The sequence below is a fragment of the Chrysemys picta genome, chromosome 7 (genome assembly GCF_011386835.1).
Source record: "Chrysemys picta bellii isolate R12L10 chromosome 7, ASM1138683v2, whole genome shotgun sequence".
Lineage (NCBI taxonomy): Eukaryota > Metazoa > Chordata > Testudines > Emydidae > Chrysemys > Chrysemys picta.
In genome coordinates, this window is record NC_088797.1 from 55,311,748 (window position 1) to 55,333,876 (window position 22,129).

Consider the following 22,129-nt stretch of genomic DNA (forward strand, 5'->3'; position numbering starts at 1 on the left):
AAATATGGCAGCAGAATAACGGGGGCTACTGCTCTAGGCACTAGGCCACATGACAAGGGCAGAGCTAAACAAGGTAGATTAACATAGGTATGCAGGGGAGTATGACACTGGTTGCAGGCTGTGTTTTGGAGAAAACAAGCCAGCCAGCAAGCAGAAGGAGTTGTGATTGTGAGCATGATCCAGGAAGGAAGCAAAGAGATAGAGCGCTTGGTGGAGCACCACACAGGGATTTCTGAGCAAGGAAACAAGATTACATCAAAAATATATTGGATTCATATAATTAATTTCTCATCCAAAGACGGAAACAACCCTGACAATCCCCAATTGTACTGAAAGGACAACAATACTCCTGTCTCGTCGCTTTTTGTTTGTGCACTTCTGCAATAGTCTACTAGCTGCTGAGGTGAGGTCCAGTTTTACTTTCAGGTAGTGTAATTACTCTTTCAGGGTAAGTAGTTTTCTAAAAGTAATAATCCTTTGCCCTTCTACAGCCCCTTTTGTCCAAGGACCTCAGAGTATTTTATAAACAGTTTTCAAATCTGAAAACACCCCTGGGAGGTGGGGAAGAGATAGATGAGCATTCCTTAAATCACCTCTGAAATGCAAGCAAGCACATGGAATGAAATACAGCAATCGTTGTGTATAATTCTCCAACGTAGTCAAACCTGAAAATTTAATATCTCAAGGCTTTGCATCAATAGCCATAAACTCTTATTCAAAAAAAAAAAAAAAAAACCACTAGGGATGGGTCACTAGAAGGCAATGAGACATTCTCCCACCCAGGGAATCAGTGTGCCATCTTCACATTGTTCCAAGCCCCAGTCTGGTCCAGAGAGAAAGAATAAATGTCCCAAAGATACAATACCTTAAGACCACTGCAGAAATACCCCTCTCTTTTCATTTTCACCTGTTTCTACCATTTCCTCCTCTGCATTGCACTTGTAGTGCTCCAGCCAACAGAACTTCCATACTGTCACAACATAACCAACACAATTCTTGACAGTTTCACTTGGCTTCTGCTACACTTCTGGGGAAGCACCTAGGGGCAGAGCAACATAGATATGATTCTCCTTTGTGGACTATCCCACAGAGGAATTTTAAAAGACACTAACTTTTTAAACATGGGAGCAAGGGGGAACGTATAATTCTTATATTCTTCTGCCAAATTTAAAACCTCTGGAAAGTGCTGAACAGTTCAGAGTACAGGAGGTAGAAGATAACTCACATCTATCTGATGGGAAACATTTTGTTTCTGCCAGTCACAGCCATAGTCTTCTTTTGAAAAAGAGCATCATTTGTACTAGTTACAAAGAAAGAAAAAACAATCATCTTTTCATGAAGTGGTGGTAATCTTTCTCTCCAATATTAAAGGTTGGTTTTGAACTGTATAAAAAAGAGTATCCAATGACAGTGACAATGTAGCTGGAAATTTCCACATAAGCCCAACCCAACAGAGAATCATTCCAGGACTCTACTCACTCGCCTGTAGATGCTTCTGGGCGGTTAACAAAGGCAGCCTCACATAAGGCATTAACTTTCACTTCTGCAGTTTTCCCCCAAAGCAGTATCAGCTGATGCACCCCTATCCTTTATTCAGACTTAATATTACATAGCCTCTCTCTCAAGAGAGGCTGAGACAGAAAATGTATACTGCTCATCCCATAGAGATACAATAGAGCCACAGGCAGGCTTTCATAAAATTTATGGGCTGCAGAGTCCAAAGAAGCCAGATGGCTCTTACTCACTGGTCACCAGACGGGAAGAGAAATTAAACCCCATTGCAGAAAATCTTTTATAAGCCAATTCCTGATAAACAGCTTTACAATGCAACACAAACTCTACACCAACACAGACCTTACTAAGACAGAGTTTGCAGTGTCTAAAAAAACCCTGCAAGTTACTTTTACCAAACAGATGTTCAGCTAAGATGGCCCAAAGAGTGGAAAGCTGTTTTCTAGATGAAAATTAGTCTTTGATTATAGAAATTAATATAAAGCAAGGCCTTCTTGGGTAATTTAACAAACAATGAGAGACACGAGTCCATAACTACAAGAACAAAAGCCACATTATTTGTTCTCCAAGTCACTTAAACACACACACAAAATGTACTCCCCACGTAATATCATTATCCATATCATACAACATATTTAATAAATATTGTTTAAAGAGTCAGCCTTTGATAACCCATTGCTCTCATGGACCATAGACAGTTACCGTATACAGATGTGTGTTAACAGTCCAAAACAGTAATGTTTATTTTTTGCAAAAGAAAGCAACAGCTGCACTCAAATGCGGCCACTAGGGACTTTGCTTGTAGCCACAACCTCCTGGGTGGTGAAGCAGCACTCCTGCCCCGGGGCGACCAACAGTGGCTGGCCTCTGCCCCCTTCTGGAGCCAGAAACACTGTATGAACAGGTGACTAGTGTGAGTTCCCACCTTTGTAGGGGTGGATGGGCCTAGGGCTTTGGGCTTCAGCCTTGGGGTGGCGGGCAGCAGGATCTGGTCATGTGGCGGTGGGCTCCGTCCCCAGCTACAGGATTTTGGGCTCCAGCCCTGGGCTCACACCGACCCCTCCCCACATCGCCTCTGGCCCCTGCTGCCTCCTCCAGCCCCTAACCATTGCATCAGGACCCAAGGCTCCAGCCCCAGACTCACCCCTGCCACGGCCTTGATCCCTGCTGCCTCCTCCAGACCCTGCCCCCATCTCCCCGTGGCCCCCCCTCCTCCTTACCTACCTCCTCATCCAGGGCTTACTTTGTCCCCCAGCTTGCTGGTACTGAGTAAGTCTGCTGCGAAAAGTGATATTAACAAATATACAAATATCAGTTTTCACAATAGCAGACTTATTAGCTAGCAAGTCTTAAAAAAAATCAAAATATTCAAAACACCTTATTTGTGTTTCTATTCTGTTTACGTGCAGTAAATAGAGACATCTGTACATTATTTTTATTATTCAGTCTGCAAAAAAAAAAACCCTACATAAATAAATTACAATGATTTGGACATGTATATGTGTATATTTATTTGTTTTTCCTAAAGTTAATGAAGTATTTTAGTAGGGTTACCATATTTCAGCAAGCAAAAAAGAGGACGGGAGGAGCCCCGCCCTAGCCCCGCCCCTGCCCCTCCCACTTCCCGCCCCCCCAGAACCCCCAACCCTCCCCCCGTTCCTTGTCCCCTGACTGCCCCCTCCTGGGACCCCTGCCCCTAACTGCCCCCCAGGACTCCACCCCCTATCTAAGCCTCCCTGCCTCTTGTCCCCTGACTGCCCCAACCCTTATCCACACCCCCACCCCCAGACAGACCCCTGGGACTCCCACGCCCCATCCAACCACTCCCCACCCCCTGACAGCCCCCCCCCAGAACTCCCAACCCATCTAAACCCCTCTGCTCCCTGTCCCCTGACTGCTCCGATCCCTCTCCCCACTCCTGCCCCCTGACAGCCCCCCAGAACTCCCAGCCCCCCAGCCCCCCGCTCCTTGTCCCCTGACTGCCCCCTCCTGGGACCCCCTGCTCCTAACTGCCCTCCAGAACCCCACCCCCTACCTAAGCCTCCCTGTGCCTTGTCCCCTAACTGCCCCCTCCTGAGACCCCCCCCAACTGCCCCCCAGGACCCTACCCCCTACCTGTACCCTGACTGCCCAAAACTTTCTCCACTCCCCCCAAAAAGCCCCCCCCTGAACTCCCGACCCCCCCCCCCCCGTTTCTTGACTGCCCCCTCCAGAACCTCCCTGCCTCTTCTCCTGTCCCCTGGCCCCCTTACCCTGCTGCTCAGAACAGGGTGTTGGGCTCTGTGCGAGCCGGACACGTGGCAGCGCTCCCCAGCGCAACACAAAACCCGGTCCCTGGCCCTGCACAGTGCTGCCGGACCGGGACACTGGGCTGCAGGAGGAGGAGCTGCCGGCTCAGAATGCAGGGAGGGAGGAGGAGCTCCTCTACAGCTGCTCCGAAGTCCAGCCCGGGACTTTCCTGCAGCCCTCCCAGCCGCTCGCTCTGCTCTGCCGGGGAGGGGGGAAATCCCGGACATTTTGAGTTATTTACAAATTCCCCCCGGACGCTATTTTTAGCACAAAAAGGAGGACATGTCCAGGTAAATCCGGACGAATGGTAACCCTAATTTTAGGAAAAATTGTCAGAGTGGCCACCAGCAAGAGTTGGTGGCTGCACCTTGAGGCCACCAAAAAATTTGTTGTGAGAATCCCTGTAGCAGGGCCATCCCTAGCTATTTTGGTGCCCTACGCAGCCCTCCCGTGGGGGGGCTGTGTGGGGCCCCAGGCCTCCGTGGGAGGGCTGGCCCCAGGCCTCCGTGGGGGGGCTGGCCCCAGGCCTCCGTGGGGGGGCTGGCCCCAGGCCTCCGTGGGGGGGCTGTGTGGGGTCCCGCCCCAGGCCTCCGCGGGAGGGGGAGGCTGGCCCCAGGCCTCTGTGGGGACGGGGGCTGGCCACTTCCTGCGGGAAGTGGAGTGACCCAGCCCCAGCCTACTCGACTCCCCTGGCTCCCAGCTGTGCCACTGGCAAGTGCTGGGGGGTGGTTTCCCCCTCCCCCCAAGGCTGGGAGCCAGGGGAGTGGAGCAGGCTGAGGCTAAGCCCCCTCGCCCCCCACAGAGACCTGAGGCCCCACACAGCCCCCACCCCACCCCGCCGAGGCCTGGAGCCAGCTCCTCCCACTCCCGAAGGCTCAAGGCCCCAGGCTGCTCTGCTCCCCTGGCTCGTGGGGAGGGAGGAACTGTCTCAGCACTCGCCAGCGGCACAGCTGGGAGCCAGGAGAGCGGAGCACGCTGGGCCTGGGTCGCTCTACTTACCACGCAGTGAGTGCAGGGTCCGGCCTGGCTGCAATCTTCATGGGAGTGGGGGCGGAGTAGGGACGGGGCTGGGGCAGGGGCAGGAAGGGGTGGAGCAGGGGCGGGGGCCTGGGGAAGAGCCAGAGCAGGGGCTCGTGCCCCAAATTTCCTGGTGCCCTATGCAGCTGCCTGCTTTGCATATGGGTAAGGATGGTCCTGTAGCATATCCACAACTCTTTATTCTGATCCTAGAACCTTCTAGCACCCCCATTTTTATCAGACTAATTTTTATGCTTCAGTTTTCAATTAACTTCAATACTTTTTGCTATAGCTCTCAATATTTTTTTTACCTCACAATAAGATGGCAAGGAATAAATAAAAAGGTTAGACTCTGAACTAATCTGGACTAAAAATGTTATCCCAAAAAGGACACAAATTATAATAATGTGTAAAGCACTTATCTAGATTTTCCCTTCACAACTGCTCAACTCTTTGTATTTAAAAATTATTATTAAAACATGTTCACTAAAAAAACCCACACAACGGTTACCTACCTTTTATAACTGTTGTTCTTTGAGATGTGTTGCTCATGTCCATTCCATTTCAGGTGTATGTGCACCCACGTGCATAGTTGTCTGAGACTTTTGCCCTATTGGTATCTGTAGGGTCAGCTGTGGCGCCCTCTGGAGTGCCACGCTTATGCATCAGTACAGAGGTCGGCAACCTTTCAGAAGTGGTGTGCCGAGTCTTCATTTATTCACTCTAATTTAAGGTTTCGCGTGCCAGTAATACATTTTAATGTTTTTAGAAGGTCTCTTTCTATAAGTCTATAATATATAACTAAACTGCTGTTGTATGTAAAGTAAATAAGGTTTTTAAAATGTTTAAGAAGCTTCATTTAAAATTAAACAAACTGCAGAGCCCCCCAAGACCCGGGCAGTGTGAGTGCCATAGGTTGCCTACCCCTGCATCAGTATATCAGGCACCGCCGGCCCTATGCCCTCTTAGTTCCTTCTTGCTGGCAACTCTGATAGAGGGGTAGGAGGGAGGGTAATGGAATAGACATGAGCAACACATCTCGAAAAACAAGTTACACAAGGAAGGTAACTGGTTTTTCTTCAAGTGCTTGCTCATGTTGATTCTATTCTGGGTGATTCACAAGCAATATCCCTGGAAGTGGGCTCGAAGTTCATGGACATGCGGCTTGCAACACTGCTCTACTGAAGCCAGCGTCATCTCGGGCTTCCTAGGTAAGTGCATAGTGAGATATGAACATGTGAATGGACAACCAGGTGGCGGCCCAGCAGATATCTGGAATTGGCACTTGGGCCATGAAAGCTTGCGCCCTAGTCAAGTGGGCAGTTACGATCACCGGTGGAGACACCTTGACTTGATCATAGCAAAATCAGATGCAGGCAGTGATCCATGATGAAATTCTCTGGGTGGACACCGGATGAACTTTCACCCTATCCACCATCGTGACGAACAGCTGCATCGATTTACGGAATGGTTTTGTCCTTTCGATGTAGAAGGCCAGTGCTCTCCTGACGTCCAGTAAGTGCAACCTACACTGCTCCTCAGACTTATGAGGTTTTGGGAAGAAGTCTGGCAAAAATATGTCCTGATTCATGTGAAATTGCGAAACAACCTTGGACAGGAAAGCTGGGTGCGGACGCAGCTGGACCTTGTCCTTGAAAAGCACCATATAGGGCAGCTCCGAGATAAGTGCCCTAATCTCAGAGACCCTTCAGGCAGATGTTATCACCACCAGGAATGACACCTTCCAAGAGAGCAGAAGGAGGGAACAGGATGCCAAGGGCTCGAAGGGAACTCTCATGAGCCAGGCGATCACCAGATTCAGGTCCCACTGAGGGACGGGGTCTTGGACATGGGGTAGAGTCGGTCCAGACCTTTCAAGAACTGGACTGCCATGTCATAAGCGAAGACCAACCTGTCCTGGAATGGGGGGTGAAAGGCTGATATGGCAGCTATTTGGACATTAATCGATGAAAGGGACAAGCCCTGGAGCTTGAGATGTAGAAGATAGTACAGGATCAACTGCAGCGAGGCCTGCTCTGGCCTACCCCCTTGGTTCATGTGCTGGGCCTTGACCCGTTTCCATTTCGCCAGGTAGGTTGATCTGGTGGAGAGCTTTCTACTCGTCAGTAGAACCTGCTGGGCACAGGCCAAGCACTCCTGCTCTTCGGCATTCAGCCACACAGGAACTATTAGGTGCAGCGCAGCTAGATTCAGGTGCAGGAGACTACTGTGGTTCTGGGATAGGAGAGAGGCACCTGCAGTGGGGCCATCACCAAAGGTCCATCAGTGTGCAGAACCAGTGTCGGCGAGGTCAAGCTGGGGCTATCAGGATCACTTTGGCCCTGTCCTGCATGATCTTCATGAGGACTCTGAAGCAATGGCACTGGTGGGAATGCATACATTACCATGGGAGTAAGAAGGTGTCTGACAAGGAGCCCCTGTTGATCCCCCAAAATGAGCGGAACACGTGGCATTTCCTGCTCTGACAAGTCCCGAACAAGTCCACTCAGGGAGATCCCCACTTCCGGAAGATCATGCTGACCACCTCAGGATCATTTGTGGTGAGATGAGAAGGCTCTCTTGAGGTGATCTGCTAATATGTTTCTGACCCCGTAGAGGTACGCTGCTACGAGATGAATGGCCCAGCCCCAAAGAGCTTCTTGGCAAAAGGCCAACGACCTGACTCCGCTCAGCTTGTTGATATAAAACATCGCAGTGGTGTTGTCCGTCAGGACCTGAACCAACTTGCCCTTCACGTGAGACCAAAAAGCCTGAAAGGTCAAGCGAATTGCTCTGAGCTCCCTGATATTTACGTTGAGGGAGCAGTTGACCCCTGACCAACAGCCTTGTGTACTGAGTTTGCCCAGGTGAGCTCCCCAACCCAGGTCCGAGGTGTGGGAAACCAGAGTTAGCAACAGGGACAGGGCCGTGAAGGGAACTCCCTGCAACACTGATCCAGGCTCCAACCAGGGATGGCCAGATGTGGTCCAGCACCTTGACTACCAGGTTTAGGTTGTGCCTGTTGGGAATGTAGACTGATGCCAGCCATGCCTGAAGTGGTCAGAGGTGGAGCCGAGCATGATGGACCACATAAGTACAGGCTGCCATGTGGCCCCTTACATGGTCCAACATGGCTTGGAAACGAGCCTCCGGAAGGAAGGCTCTGGCCGTGGAGTTGAGGACCGCCCCTTAAACTCTATTCGTTGCACTGGTATGAGGGTTGATTTCTTTTCGTTCACTAACAGGCCCAGGTCGCGACAGGTGGAATGCACCAGATTGAGACTGTTCTGCACTCGGTCCCACGACCTGCCCTTGATAAGCCAATCATCGAGATAAGGATAGACCTGGACTCCCCAATGTCTCAGGTAAGCAGCTACCAGGGCCATAGATTTTGTAAATACTCTTGGGGCTGAGGACAGGCCAAAGGGTAGCGCCGTGAATTGGAAGTGACGTTGGCCCACCATAAAATGGAGGAACCATCTGTGTCCTTGGAAGATGGAAATATGAAAATAAGCATATTTCAAGTCAAGAGCGGCGTACCAGTCTCCCGGATCCAGGGAGGGGATGATGGAAGCCAGAAAAACCATGTGGAACCTCAACTTCTTGAGATCTTTGTTGAGTCGCCGCAGGTCCAGAATGGGTCTTAGGCCCCCTTTTGGCTTCAGGATTAGGAAATAACAGAAGTAGAATCCTTTCCCCCTCATTTCCAGAGGGATCTCCTCCGCTGCCCCCAGCTGCAGGAGGTTGTCGACCTCCTGAACGAGGAGTTGCTTGTGAGAAGGGTCCCTGAAGAGGGACGGGGAAGAGGGATAGGAGAGGGGGTGGCTGAGAACTGCAGGGTGTAGCCCAGAGATAAAATTTCTAGCATCCAACGGTCCGAGGTGACCCATGACCAGGCTAAACGGTAGGGACAAAGATGGTTGAGGAAAGGATGAGGCGAATCCAGGGAGTTGACTGGGGCGTCGTTCTTGAGCGCACCCTCAAAACACATGCTTCTGGGCCCTGTGATGTTTCGCCGGGCCAGGTTGCGGGGTGAGCAGGAGAAGAAAACACGGCAATGACTAAAACCTGTGTCCCTATTCCTTCTCCTTGCAGACCTCTGTCAAGACAGCTAAAGCCTTAGTGGCGGCGGGGGAGGGGGATGGGTAAGAAACTGTTTCCTCACTGACTGAGGGGTATGCAACCCCTGTGAGCAGAGGGTGGCCTGAATGTCCTTCAGTCCGTGCAGCCTCGCATCCATCTGTTCTGCTAAGAGAGCCCAATCCCTTCAAATAGGAGATCCTGGATCGAGGAGTGCATCTCCTAGGACAGGCCTGTGGACTGAAGCCAGGAACTGTGCCTCATGACCACTGCTGAGGTGACCACTCTGGCCGCCGAAACAGCCATCTCCCTTGCCATTTGGAGGGAACACTGAGCCACTGAAGTACCTCCTTAACAAGGGCCCAAATTCTTGGGCCGCATCTGGGGCATGGAATCCTTGAATTTATGGAGGGAATCCCATAAGTTGAAGAAATAGCTTCCCAAAAGAGCCTGGTGGTTCGTGACCCTGAACTGAAGAGTGGCAGTAGAATAAATTTTCCTTCCAAAAAGGTCCAGTCTCTTGGCCTCCTTATTCTTGGGGGTGGAACTATATTGCCCTTGCTTGTCTTTCTCGTTGGCTGCAGAAACAAACAACCCTGGGGGAGGGTGAGTGTATAAGCATTCGAACCCCTTGGCTGGGACGAAGTACTTCTTTTCAGCCCTTTCGGAGGTGGGTGGGATTGAGGATGGGGTTTGCCAGAAGGTTCTTTAGGACCCTTTTGTGCACCAGAAGTGTGACAGGTGTAGGGGTTGAAGCGGAGAGCACATTAAACAAAGTGTCTGATTGCTCCATCATCTTTTCCACCTCTATGCCTATATGTTCGTGGCCAACCTTTGGAGCAGGGGTTCATGCTCCTTAAAATCGTCTGGTGGGCTAGCACGAGAGGGCCCTGTCACAGCCTCATCTGGAGAGGATGAAGACGACTGGACCACAGGGACAGGACCCGGGGTATCATCCCCCAAAGGGGAAGGGAGTCTCGGGGTGGGCACCTGCCCTTCCACCCCAGCGTCTGCTAGCACTTCACGTACCAACCTCAGTGCCATCGGTGCCATCCGATGCTCGTCTGACGTGGCAACCGACGACTGATACAAAGGGGGGATTGGCATAACCAGCATGCCCCAGGCATTCCACTGGTGCCATTGTGTTGGCTATTGGCCCTGACGCCAGGACGGCGTCGTGGAAGTGGACGCAGCCTCAGGAGCCCAGTTGCGATGGTGCTGTCTCGGCAAGGGGCTGAATTCCCTCTCTGTGCCAGAGGAATTTTCTCACAGTGACCATGGCAAGGCCGTCAATGCTTGAGTCTGGCTGCTAACCGTTGCTATGGGTGAACGGTGCGTTGAATAGGCACACCAGTGCAGGGAGCAGAAGGAGCAGCACCACATTGGGGAACATTCCTGTGGTCTAGGTGACAAAGGTCAACATTGTGGAGAGGGTCAGCAGGAGGATGACCGGTGCCGACCATATGGTGACCGGCGCTGCCCTCTAGGCGAGTCTCAATGAGAGGGCAGAGACCGGGAGCGCGTGCTGGCGATCTGTGGAGGTGAACCGGTGACCTGGGTTGATGCAGAGACCAAGGATGTTGCGACAAAGAGCTGTGACTCAGTTCCAGAGATTGGCGGTGTTCACTCATCTTCTGGGAGGCTTTCACGACTGCCCCTCGTAAGGGGTTTTGCCACATATGGTGCCAGCTGCTCTAGGAGCGTCCTTTGCTCTCTGGATGCTGGGAGCTGGGAAGGCACTATAAGTCTGGGTCCCCTACCACTTCCTGGAGTGAGTGATGGATCTCTTGGGCGGGGTGGAGGGTAGGAGGTCCCCTAGGGGATGTGCCCACATATGGCTCCGGAATGGGCAGACAGCCAGAACAGGGTCCTTTACCCGATGCCCCTTGCTCAGTGCCGGGTCCTGCTTTTTCAACTTCTTTTTGGGCACCAGCGAAAGGGAACAGTGCCAAGTAGAGCCCACTGCCGGGGGTGCACTACACACTGAGACCAAAGTTCTGGGAGTCGCATCCAGACGAGATTGCTCCATGGCCAGGCGGAGAGCAGCCTCCATGAGGAGGGCCCTCAAACAGATTTTGCCCTCTTTTTGTGTCCTGGGAGGAAAGTTCTTACAGATTTTTATGTGAGATTCTCTCAGGCATTTCAGACAGCTGCAATGGGGGTCACTAACAGTCACTATTACAGTCAGCCCAGGACTTAAAACCCAGAGACCAAGGCATGCCCTGGCCGGGGCAAAGTCCCCACTAGGACACTAAATTACTAACTACAATACTTAACAACTAACTTACTAACTAATTACAGTAAACAAAACTATTTACAGTTCTAATACATGAAGTGAAGAAGGGAAACCAATGATCACTTGCGAGGCAAGGGAGAGAGGCACTTTGACAAAACACCAAGGGCAGTAAGAAGGAACTGAGAGGGCATAGGGCTGGCGGCACCTGATATACCGACACATGATATATCACAGCCGACCCTACGGATACCGCTAAGGCAAAAGTCTCTGACAACTTTGCAAGCGGGCACGCACAGACCTAGAATCAACATGAGCAAGCACTCAAAGAAGAAATGGTTTAACTTTCATCTTCTAAAGCTGTAATGCAGATAGGGCATGTTGTATTTTTAAAAAACAGCTACCTTCCTTTTATAACTGTTGTTCTTTGAGATGTGTTGCTCATGTCCATTCCATTCTAGGTGTGCGTGCACCCATGTGTGCAGTCAATGAAAAATTTTGTGGGGAGGGGTGGGGGGGTGGAGCAGGGGCGGGTTGGGACCGGGTCACTCGCTGCTGCCGGCTCCAGGCCCCAAGCTAACTCCCCAAGCCACCCTGGACCCTGTGTCCCCCTGAAGTGTGGGACCCCCAAAAGCATGAGGTCCGGGGCAGCATCCTGTCCATATGGACAGAATGGCTCTGCTTGGAGCCGTTCTGGGCACCACCAAAAATTATACAAACCTGGTGCCCACGAGTCTGTTTGGAGACCACAATCATAGGGGAGCAGTGCCCGGAGCAAGAAGACTGGTATTGATAGCGTGGGGACCGATGACGGTGCCGGGGGAACCAGAGACGGGACAGAGAACGCTCCCATGGTGTAGGTGACCGGTGTCAAGAAGGCAACTGGCGAGAGGGCGATTGGTGCCAGTAGTAAGAAGACCAGCACCTCCCTCTAGGTAATCCACGTCGAGATGACAGGGACAGCGATCATGGTGCCAACGACTGAGGACAAGCCCCAGACAATCTGGATAGTAGCTCCGGTGACCTGTGGCACGGAGGTGGAGAGCATTGTTCTCTCAGGGCCAGTGGAGCCCACGAGGACATTAGTAACAGCAGGGGTGTTGGTTCGATACCGCTCACAGGAGGACCTTTCACAGGGCTAATGGCCCTGACCGAAGACGGACGACTGCGTGGCTCCGGAGTAGATGGGCAGCCTGAGGCGGGTCCTTTGCCCAGTGACACCTGTCTCTTCTTTCCCAGCACCGGGGAGACAGCTCAGAGGCTGGATGGAGGGCGGACTCCATAAGGAGAGCCTGTAATTGAATATCCCACTCTTTCTGCATGTGGGGCTGAAAGTTCTTACAAATGCGGCACTTGTCTTTTATGTGTACCTCCCCCAAGCACTTGAAACAGCTGCCGTTAAGGTCACTAACAGGCTAGGCCTGTTACAGTATGCATAGGGCTTAAACCCGGGAGACCGGGGCATGCCCCTCCAGAGGTGAATTCCCTGCTGGGACTCTAGGTGCTAACAATTATCAACACTTAACAGCTACTTAATGCTAACTGCTAAAGAATCAACAATAGAAAAGGCCTTAAGGCTCAAAGTCAGAAGACGAAAACCACTAGCCCTTGCTAAGCAAAGAAAGGCACTCTGACTAACCACCACGGGTGGTAAGAAGGAACTGAGAGGGCATAGGGCCAGCAGCGCCTGATACACCAGCGCATGAGCGCAGCACTCAAGGGGGAGCCACAGCCGGCCTTACGGATACCGCTAAGGCAAAAATCTCCGATGACCGCACGTGTGGACATGCGCACACCTAGAATGGAATTGACATGAGCAAGCATTCGAAGAACATCATGCTGGCATACTGGAGCCTAAGATTCACCTGGACAAGCTAATAAATGTTAAAATACAACTTGCCCTATCTACATTAAAGTTTTATAAATGATGTTGAACACTTTGCTGACCCATTTTTAAGCACCTTTTCCCCTAGTCTAGACAGAACTTTTGGGTGTTGGACTTCATAGGGGGATAATAGGGCAGACTCATATGACATGACTGTAAATCTAGGTTGTTTAAAAGCAATAAAACATTGACATTTGGTTTTGTCTTATACAGAGAATCACAACATATAAGAGTAACAAGGCAGATGCCAACCATACGGCAGAATGGACTGCACTAGTTCTACTATAGTAAATGCCCGTTCAGCCTCCTGCTGCTGATGACTTTTCTATCTCAGTTAGGGTCTTCTAGCCTCAAGATAAATCCTACACTAGTTTCAATCTCCTAGAGTAATAAATAAACTCTTAGTGCACAATTCTATCTTTTCCCAGGTACCAGGTATAGCAGCAAGATTTCAAGTTCCTTGTCCTTCACAAGGATACATTTCCATCTTTTCTTCTGTGTAACATTACGGACCTTTCAAAATATTTATTTATTTATTTTCATAACAGTTGAGGTTAGGAGTATTTCCAGGTGGCCTGCAAACTTCTATTCCCCATTAATGAGAGACAAGGTGGGTGAGGTAATATCTTTTATTGGACCAACTTCTGCTGGTGAGAGAGAGAGAGAGAGAGAGAGAAGTTTACGAGCTTACACAGAGCTCTTCTTCTTTGAAAGCTTGTTTCTCTCACCAACAGAAGTTGGTCCAATAAAAGATATTACCTCACCCATCTTGTCTCTCTAATATCCTGGGACCAACACAACTACAATACAGCATATCCTAATAATGACTGCCAGATCCAAACTGTGGGATTTTTATAGTCCCCAGCAACATAGTATCCAAGGATTGACTAGCACAGTCTGATCACTGAACTTTTTAAGTCCCAAGGACTTTTTATCCTGACCCTGCTCCCTCTTGCTGCCAAATTGCATCACAAAACGTTTACCAGGGATGTGGAATGTTCAGCCTCTTCTAACACTACTACTTCACTGTCATCATGAGCTGTCCAGTACAATCCTCAAGTGTTCTTCCTTCATCGGAGCAGAAGTCAATGCCCACTCCTGAAACATAGATCTTTTAATAGGCCTTTCTAGTGTGTCAGGCCAGAGCAGGGCAGCTCCCATAGGCACCACACAAAAATATATCTGAAATTCATTAGCCACATGTTTTTTTTGGTTCAAATACACACACAGAAAGTGAAGGAAAGGAAGAGATTTCTTTGGGGAAAAATACCTACATAATACCAACATACTTTGACCAAACAGATGGATAGCCTTAGAGTGGGAAATAATTGTGATGTTATTGACACAAACTGGGGACTGTACAGGTCATTGTTGCAACCAAGGTCCCGTAGTGGCACCAAATCTTGTATGAAGGAGGTCAAATAAGGTGTCTAAGACAAGGTTATGATTTGCTGGTTATGATTATGCTATCTGTATGCATGTATCATTTTTGTATTTAAAGTGATAAAGTATTGGCTCTATACTATCTGAACTTCAAACTTGTGCTATGCTTCTGGGTGACACCCCCAGACAATTTGGCATCAGCATTGCCTAGCCTGCTTGAAGGCCCATTAAGGACCATTAGCTGTACAACAGACCCATTGCGAGAAGACAGATGCACCTTGTGACTCAGCAAGGCATGCCGGGACATGCCTATGGACAGAACTCTAAGGTTTTTCTATGCCATGTGCTGGATAGCTTGTGTTTGGAACAAAGGCCTGGTTTACACTATGAGTTTAATTCGAATTTAGCAGCGTTAAATCGAATTAACCCTGCACCCATCCACACAACGAAGCCATTTCTTTCGAAATAAAGGGCTCTTCAAATCGATTTCTGTACTCCTCCCCGACGAGCGTAGTGCCGAAATCGATATTGCCATTTCGAATTAGGGTTAGTGTGGCCGCAATTCAATGGTATTGACCTCCGGGAGCTATCCCACAGTGCACCATTGTGACCGCTCTGGACAGCAATCTGAACTCGGATGCACTGGCTAGGTAGACAGGAAAAACCTCGCGAACATTTGAATTTTATTTCTTGTTTGCCCAGCATGGAGAGCACAGGTGACCACAGAGAGCTCATCAGCACAGGTAACCATGCAGGCTGATAATCGAAAAAGAGCACCAGCATGGACCATACGGGAGGTACTGGATCTGATCGCTATATGGGGAGAGGATTCAGTGCTAGCAGAACTTCATTCCAAAAGACAAAATGCCAAAACTTTTGAAAAAATCTCCAAGGGCATGATGGAGAGAGGCCACAATAGGGACTCAGAGCAGTGCCGCGTGAAAGTCAAGGAGCTCATACAAGCCTATCAAAAAACAAAGGAGGCAAACGGTCGCTCCGGGTCAGAGCCGTGGACATACCGCTTCTACGCCGAGCTGCATGCAATTCTAGGGGGGGCAGCCACCACTACCCCACCTCTGACCGTGGATTCCGAGGCGGGGGTAATCTCATCAGCCACACCTGAGGATTCTGCGGACAGGGAAGAGGAGGAGGAGGAGGGGGAGGAGGACAAGCTTGCGGAGAGCACACAGCACTCCATTCTCCCCAACAGCCAGGATCTTTTTCTCAGCCTGACTGAAGTATCCTCCCAAGCCAGTATCCAAGACCATGACCCCATGGAAGGGACCTCAGGTGAGTTTACCTTTTAAAATATAAAACTTGTTTTAAAAGCAAGCGTTTTTAATGATTACTTTGCTCTGAGGACTTGGGATGCATTCGCAGCCAGTACAGCTACTGGAAAAGTCTGTTAACGTGTCTGGGGATGCAGCGGAAATCCTCCAGGGACATCTCCACGAAGCTCTCCTGGAGGTAATCCCAAAGCCTTTGCAGACGGTTTCTGGGCAGTTCAGCCTTATTCCATCCTCCATGGTAGGACACTTGACCACGCCATGCTAGTAGCAAGTAATCTGGTATCATTGCATGACAAAGCCTGGCAGAGTATGGTCCCGGTGTTTGCTGGCATTCAAGCAACATCCGTTCTTTATCTCGCTGTGTAATCCTCAGGAGAGTGATATCGCTCATGGTAACCTGGTTGAAATACGGGAATTTAATTAAGGGGACAGAGGTGGCCGTTCCTACTGGGCTGTTTGCCTGTGGCTGAAAAGAAATCCTTCCCTGCAGTTAGCCAAGAGTGCGGGGGGGGTGGGGGGGTGGAATTAGCCCTGAGCTTTTCGTGTTTGGCTAGCAGGGAATCTTCCCTGATACTAGCCACATGGTGGGGGGAGGGGTAAAGCGATCATCCAGAGAATTGGATGGGGGGGTGGGGGTTAGTTTGTTTTCTGCTGCTGAAGGTTAACAGGAAAACGGCAACACTCAACGGGCTCTGCGCAGCCATTGGGAATCGTCCCACACCTGCAACACTATGCAGTCCCACCAGTCTGTGCTTGTTTCCCGGGCCCAGAATCGGCGTTCCATGGACAGAACCTGCCCCATTAACAGCATGATTTCCAAAGCACCAGGGCCCACGGTTTGAGAGAATTCTGTGTCCATGTCCATGTCCTCATCACTCTTGTCGCTGCGCTGCCGTCGCCGCCTCCTCCTCGCCTCGTTTTTCTGGTCCTGGTTCAGCATAAACTGCACGAGAATGCGCAAGGTGTTTACAATGTTCATGACTGCTGTCTTGAGCTGAGTGGGCTCCATGCTTGCCGTGGTATGGAGTCTGCAGTGCTCACCCAGGAAAAAAGGCGTGAAACGGTTGTCTGCTGTTGCTTTCATGGAGGAAGGGGTGAGGCTGTACCCAGAACCACCTGCGACAATGTTTTTTGCCCCATCAGGCACTGGGATCTCAACCCAGAATTCCAATGGGTGGGGGAGACTGCGGGAACTATGGGATAGCTATAGGATAACTACCCACAGTGCAACGCTCTGGAAATCGACGCTAGCCCCGGTACATGGACGCACACCGCCGAATTAATGTGCTTACTGTGGCCGCATACATTTGACTTTATACAATCTATTTCCAAAATTCGAATTCTGTAAATTCAGATTAATCCCGTAGTGTAGACATACCCAAAGAAAGCAGAGGCCACATAACAAGAGACTATAAAAGGCTGCCACAACTCCTCCATCTTGTCTTCAATCCTGCTTCTTACTTCTGGAGGAACCTTGCTACAAACTAAAGCTCTGAACAAAGGACTGAATGACCCATCCCAGCTGTGGATGTACTCCAGAGACTTGATTTGAGCCTGCAGTTTATTCCATCACTGCTACAAGCCTGAGCCAAGAACTTTGCCATTACTGTATGTAATTGAGTCCATTTAACCAATTTTTAGCTCTCATCTATATTTCTTTCTTTTATGAATAAACCTTTAGTTTTTAGACTCTAAAGGATTGGCAACAGCGAGATTTGTGAGTAAGATCAGACTTGTATATTGACCTGGGTCTAAGGCTTGGTCCTTTGGGATCGGGAAAACCTTTTTTCTTTTACTGGGGCATTGGTTTTCATAACCATTCGTCCCCAGAACGAGTGGCACTGGTGATGATACTGGGAAACTGGAGTTTCTGAAGGAATTGCTTGTATGACTTATGATTAGCCAGTCGGGTAAAACTGAAGTCCTCTCTGTTTGGCTGGTTTGGTGTGCCTTAGAGGTGGAAAACCACCAGCCTGGGGCTTTCAGAGTAGCAGCCGTGTTAGTCTGTATCCGCAAAAAGAAGAACAGGAGTACTTGTGGCACCTTAGAGACAAACAAATTTATTAGAGCATAAGCTTTCGTGGACTACAGCCCACTTGTGACTGCCCTGCTCTAAGCAATTTGTCCTGAATTGATACGCTCAGTTGTGTCCCACCAGAAGCCGCATCATTACAATAACCTAGTCAAGTGGTATGAACTTAACATCACATGGCTCAATGACATGATGCTCCCTCTTCTCTACACAGTGCCTGAGGGGAACAAGATACCTATTCTCAAGAAAGTTCTTGTTGCAGGAAGGATGATATAGTAAGTAACAAAGGGTTAGCCATAACTAAACACCACCACCACTTACAAATCATTAAGAGGACTTATTTATTACAGCAGCCACTAGTGTGCACCTCAGAGTACATATAAAAAGACAGTCTGTCCCTGCCCCCAAAAGCTTTCAATCTAAAGTGAGAGCAAATGAACAGTAGGGAGGAATTGGGGAAAGGAATGAGGAGGTTACAAAATAAGGTCATGCCATAGATGAAGTATGTCATGGATACATCTTGAAGATTTTGGTGGGTGTTTCAGCATGCATAGAACCCTGCAGCCAGGAACCACATCAACTCGACAGCCACCAAAATAGTCCAGTCCATCTCATGACGATCCCCTTTTGGTTTTAACAATCATTGGTCATTCATGCTGTGTAGCTATAAATAATTCTACAACAGAATCATGGGTGCACCCAATGTAAAAAAAACAAACAAACAAAATAAAACAATGACAGAAACAATCTGCATTATATTGTCAACTCAAATAATAACACCACAACAGGTTCCAGTCAGATTTTGGTGACTCACGCTTCGTTTTCATGTTTAGACAAACTTGTTTTAAAAAGGATCACTATTAAGTTTTGAAGACAACATACTATTAGCAAGAATGAGGAAACTACGTAGCTCCATTTATGTTCATTTCAGCTTTGTGAACTTACAGCATTGCACTGCAAAAGCCACTGTCAGCTCTAGAATGGACTAGAAACCCCTTGGCTTGGAGGTGGGGTGAAGGGAGGGGGACTGAGAATGAAAAACTTTTGTTTTCTATAGAAACAGAGATAAGATCAGATTTTCAAACTGTATCTGATGAGAGGCATGTGAGAGGAAAATATCTGACATGCTGACCTAATGAAACTAAAGTTGGCACATTATCGGTTTCACATTCCAGGTAAATCAGGCAACCAACTTCATGGTGCTAAACATCAAGATCAGCTCAAGATCACATAGTGGTCTCTGAACATAAAAAGGGATTTCGCCTTTACAAAACTAAAAAGTACAGAGCATCAGCTACACCACTTGAAACTATCTTTAGAAGTCCTTACCAATTGGAAGGCAAGGTGTCAAGGGCCCATCCTGTCTAACATACTGGTGAAGTCCTGACATTCCACTGACATCAGTGAACAGTCATTAAAGATAACCAGAGAGAGCTCTCATCTTACATCACCTTGTCTACACAGAAAACTATACCGGGTACAATTGCCCTAATGCAGACACAGCTCTCCTGGTACAAAAGTGCTTTATATTGGTGCAGCTTACTCCTATACCAGAAGGGAATAAGTACTTTTATACTAGCATAACTAAAAAGCAACAGGGGGTCCTGTGGCACCTTTAAGACTACCAGATGTATTGGAGCATAAGCTTTTGTGGGTGAATGCCCACTTCGTCAGATGCAAATTATCTCATGCGTCTGACTAAGTGGGCATTCACCCACGAAAGCTTATGCTCCAATACATCTGGTAGTCTTAAAGGTGCCACAGGACCCTCTGTTACTTTTTACAGATCCAGACTAACACGGCTACCCCTCTGATACTAACATAACTAAGTCCTCTCTAGAGGTTGGACCCAACTACTTGTTTTGGTTAAAAAAATATTACCCCTCTACCTGAAATAGTAATACCAGTACAAAAATCTGTGTGTAGACCAAGCCTCAGTCTTAAACCAAACATTACACCCTCTTTCACTGTGGTAGAGTGAAGCGAGTTGCAGAGAAAAGAGATTGTCATTGCTAGTTTTCCACAGAAGAACTACTTGTGACAAATTATTTCACTCCTTCTCTAAATGAGCATTCTGTCTAAACATGTATCGGGGGAGTTTGCCCTTCCCTTGAGTTAGAGGTATCATGTATCCATAAACCCACTTCCCCTGAAACACAGATTCCTTCACTTTCAACTGAAGTTAGAAATGGACTAAATCCATAAAGTCCAGATCTGAACTTCTCCAAAAAGTCAGGGTTATTTGAATTCAGTATTCAGGCTTAAGCCTCTCTCTAACTAAGAAAGATGAAAATGAAAAATTGCATTTCAAAGAAAAAAAATTCATATGCATACTACTATGCACCTCGTAACTTACCAGCACCAAGTCTTAACATCTCAGGTCCAGTTACACCTAAATCTTAGGTCGACCTAGCTACATCAGTCAGTGAGGTGAAAAATTCACATCCCTGAGAGACATAGTTAAGCCGATCTAAGCCCCGGTTTAGACACCACTAGGTCAATAGAGATCTTCTATTGACCTAGCTATCACCTCTCAACGGGGTGGATTAATAACAGCAATAGAAAAAACTTCTTCTGTCACTGTAGCAAGTGTCTACACTACAGCGGTGTAAGCTGCAACATCACATCTGTAGTGCTTGTAATGTAGACCTGCCCTAAGACAGGAAAGGAAAAATACTACTCTAGTTCACCTTCCTTTCGTAACGTCATTGAACAATTGATCTTTGGAAAAGAGGCATTATTAATTGATTTCTATAAAAAGCAGAAGTGCAATAAGTGAAAAAGCAGACGTGCAATAAGTTTTTATCAGAAGCAACTTTACAAGGATGTATGTTGTTCAGCGTGACAACTGTTTTTCATTCACAAAGAATTAAATTATCTTCACCTGCAGTACTGTAAAACCTCTGTGTGCAAAGGGTTTGTTCTGTGCCCTGGGACCTTAAGAAATTCACAAAGCATGAAAGATGTTTTTGTTAATTACAAGTGGGGTCTGTCTGTGAATGAGTCACATAAGCAGAAGTACTGTTTATACACAGTTTAATACAAACTGAACATACAAGTTGGTGGTGGATGGTTGAGAGAAAGAACGAAGTCAACAGCTTTGATGGATTTTTTTCCCTTTGCTTGGAGATTAATGACAGTACAGGACAGCACCAGAAGCAATCTACAAAACCCATGCATTGCTGAAGAGGAGGAACATGTCTTGAAAGGAGCCTTACCACACTATGGGTCTTGCTGGTACAGCAGAAAGAAAGAGTGGGAAGAGAGGATTTACAGGAAATGACCCATCTACATGGCTAAAACAAGTGAGTTTAATAATGGATTTAATTCTGTTGTGGTCCAACCAAATTCTAATACAGTTTGCCATGCACAGTGTGGGCATATGTGGGATTACAAACAGGCTGTTTGTGTGGTGGGGAGAGCTTTAGCATGCATGAAAACCTGGGCTGACCCAACAGTGTTATAAAGCACTTGAGCCACAAAGTTTAAAGTCACTTGTTTTGGCAGTGCAAAGTGAACTAAAGAAAAAGCAGCCTTGCTAAACTTCAGACAATAGGATTGAGTTTTGAGTGTAAATGGAAGAAGGCACATCACGAAGGGCGTGCCTGTAAGAAGTAAATTCTTAACCAATTTTTCAGCAGTAGTTCAGCTACACCAGTGCTACTAAGCTTTACTGTAAATCAGGAACAGGCACTTCTACCACTGACCCATCTAACCCTGCACAGTTGGCTTTAAACATGATCTGTATCCAAATACAACATGTATCTGGGCCTTTTTCCAGAAAAATGTCCAAACTGCTACCACCAGTGCCACTTTGCTAACAGCAGCAAGGTTGGAACACTAGCAGACAAGTGTTATATGGCATCTGGCATTTTACCCATGTCTCATCTAGCCCAATCCAGAACTTCTCAGTTGGTAGCTGGTCGGAAATTTAAAGTGAAGGCAAAGCCCCAGAGGCCTAAGCTGGCATATGGTCACTTTCCAGTAACCAGTTCACCACACTCTTTTGCACTGTAGATGGGAATTTGTTCAAGAACTTCTGGCTGAGTGCTCCTGTGTCTTTGGAATGCCTGGGCACTAGAAAGAGTATGGCGTAGACAATACGTCGTCTTGTTCTTTGGAAGATCAATTACCCCTGTCTGAAGCAGATGACATGCTGCAATCTTCATACTCTCATGTTTCCTTCCTGTTGGAGGAAGAAGGGGATGACAATAGGCTTGGTTTTGGAGTTGCATTTAATGCTAAAGTGTAAACTAGGCTAGACATGTCTGCCTAAAATTCGTTCTTCTGATGTAGCCTTGAACCAACACTTTGAAAATTCCTTCCACTTGCCCCCATTTGGGGGACCATCTCACACATGGTCAGCCTACAAGTTTGTCTATGTCTGGGCTGCTATCCCTCTAGTCCCT

At 48.2% G+C, this 22,129-nt stretch overlaps 1 protein-coding gene across 24 annotated transcripts in view; it reads right to left on the reverse strand.

The window, feature by feature from the left end:
• USP54 (ubiquitin specific peptidase 54) overlaps positions 1–22,129 on the reverse strand; it is a 236,926-nt gene that overhangs the window by 135,425 nt on the left and 79,372 nt on the right. The window contains exon 2 of one of the 24 annotated variants that reach the window (XM_005285603.5): positions 21,854–21,906. The exons of 22 other annotated variants lie outside the window; for them this stretch is intronic. The gene's annotated coding sequence lies outside the window, so the exon portion shown is untranslated. Of the gene's footprint in view, positions 1–1,225; positions 8,601–21,853; positions 21,907–22,129 lie in introns of those variants that run through there. One more of the 24 variants, XM_065553292.1, reaches the window with a different exon arrangement.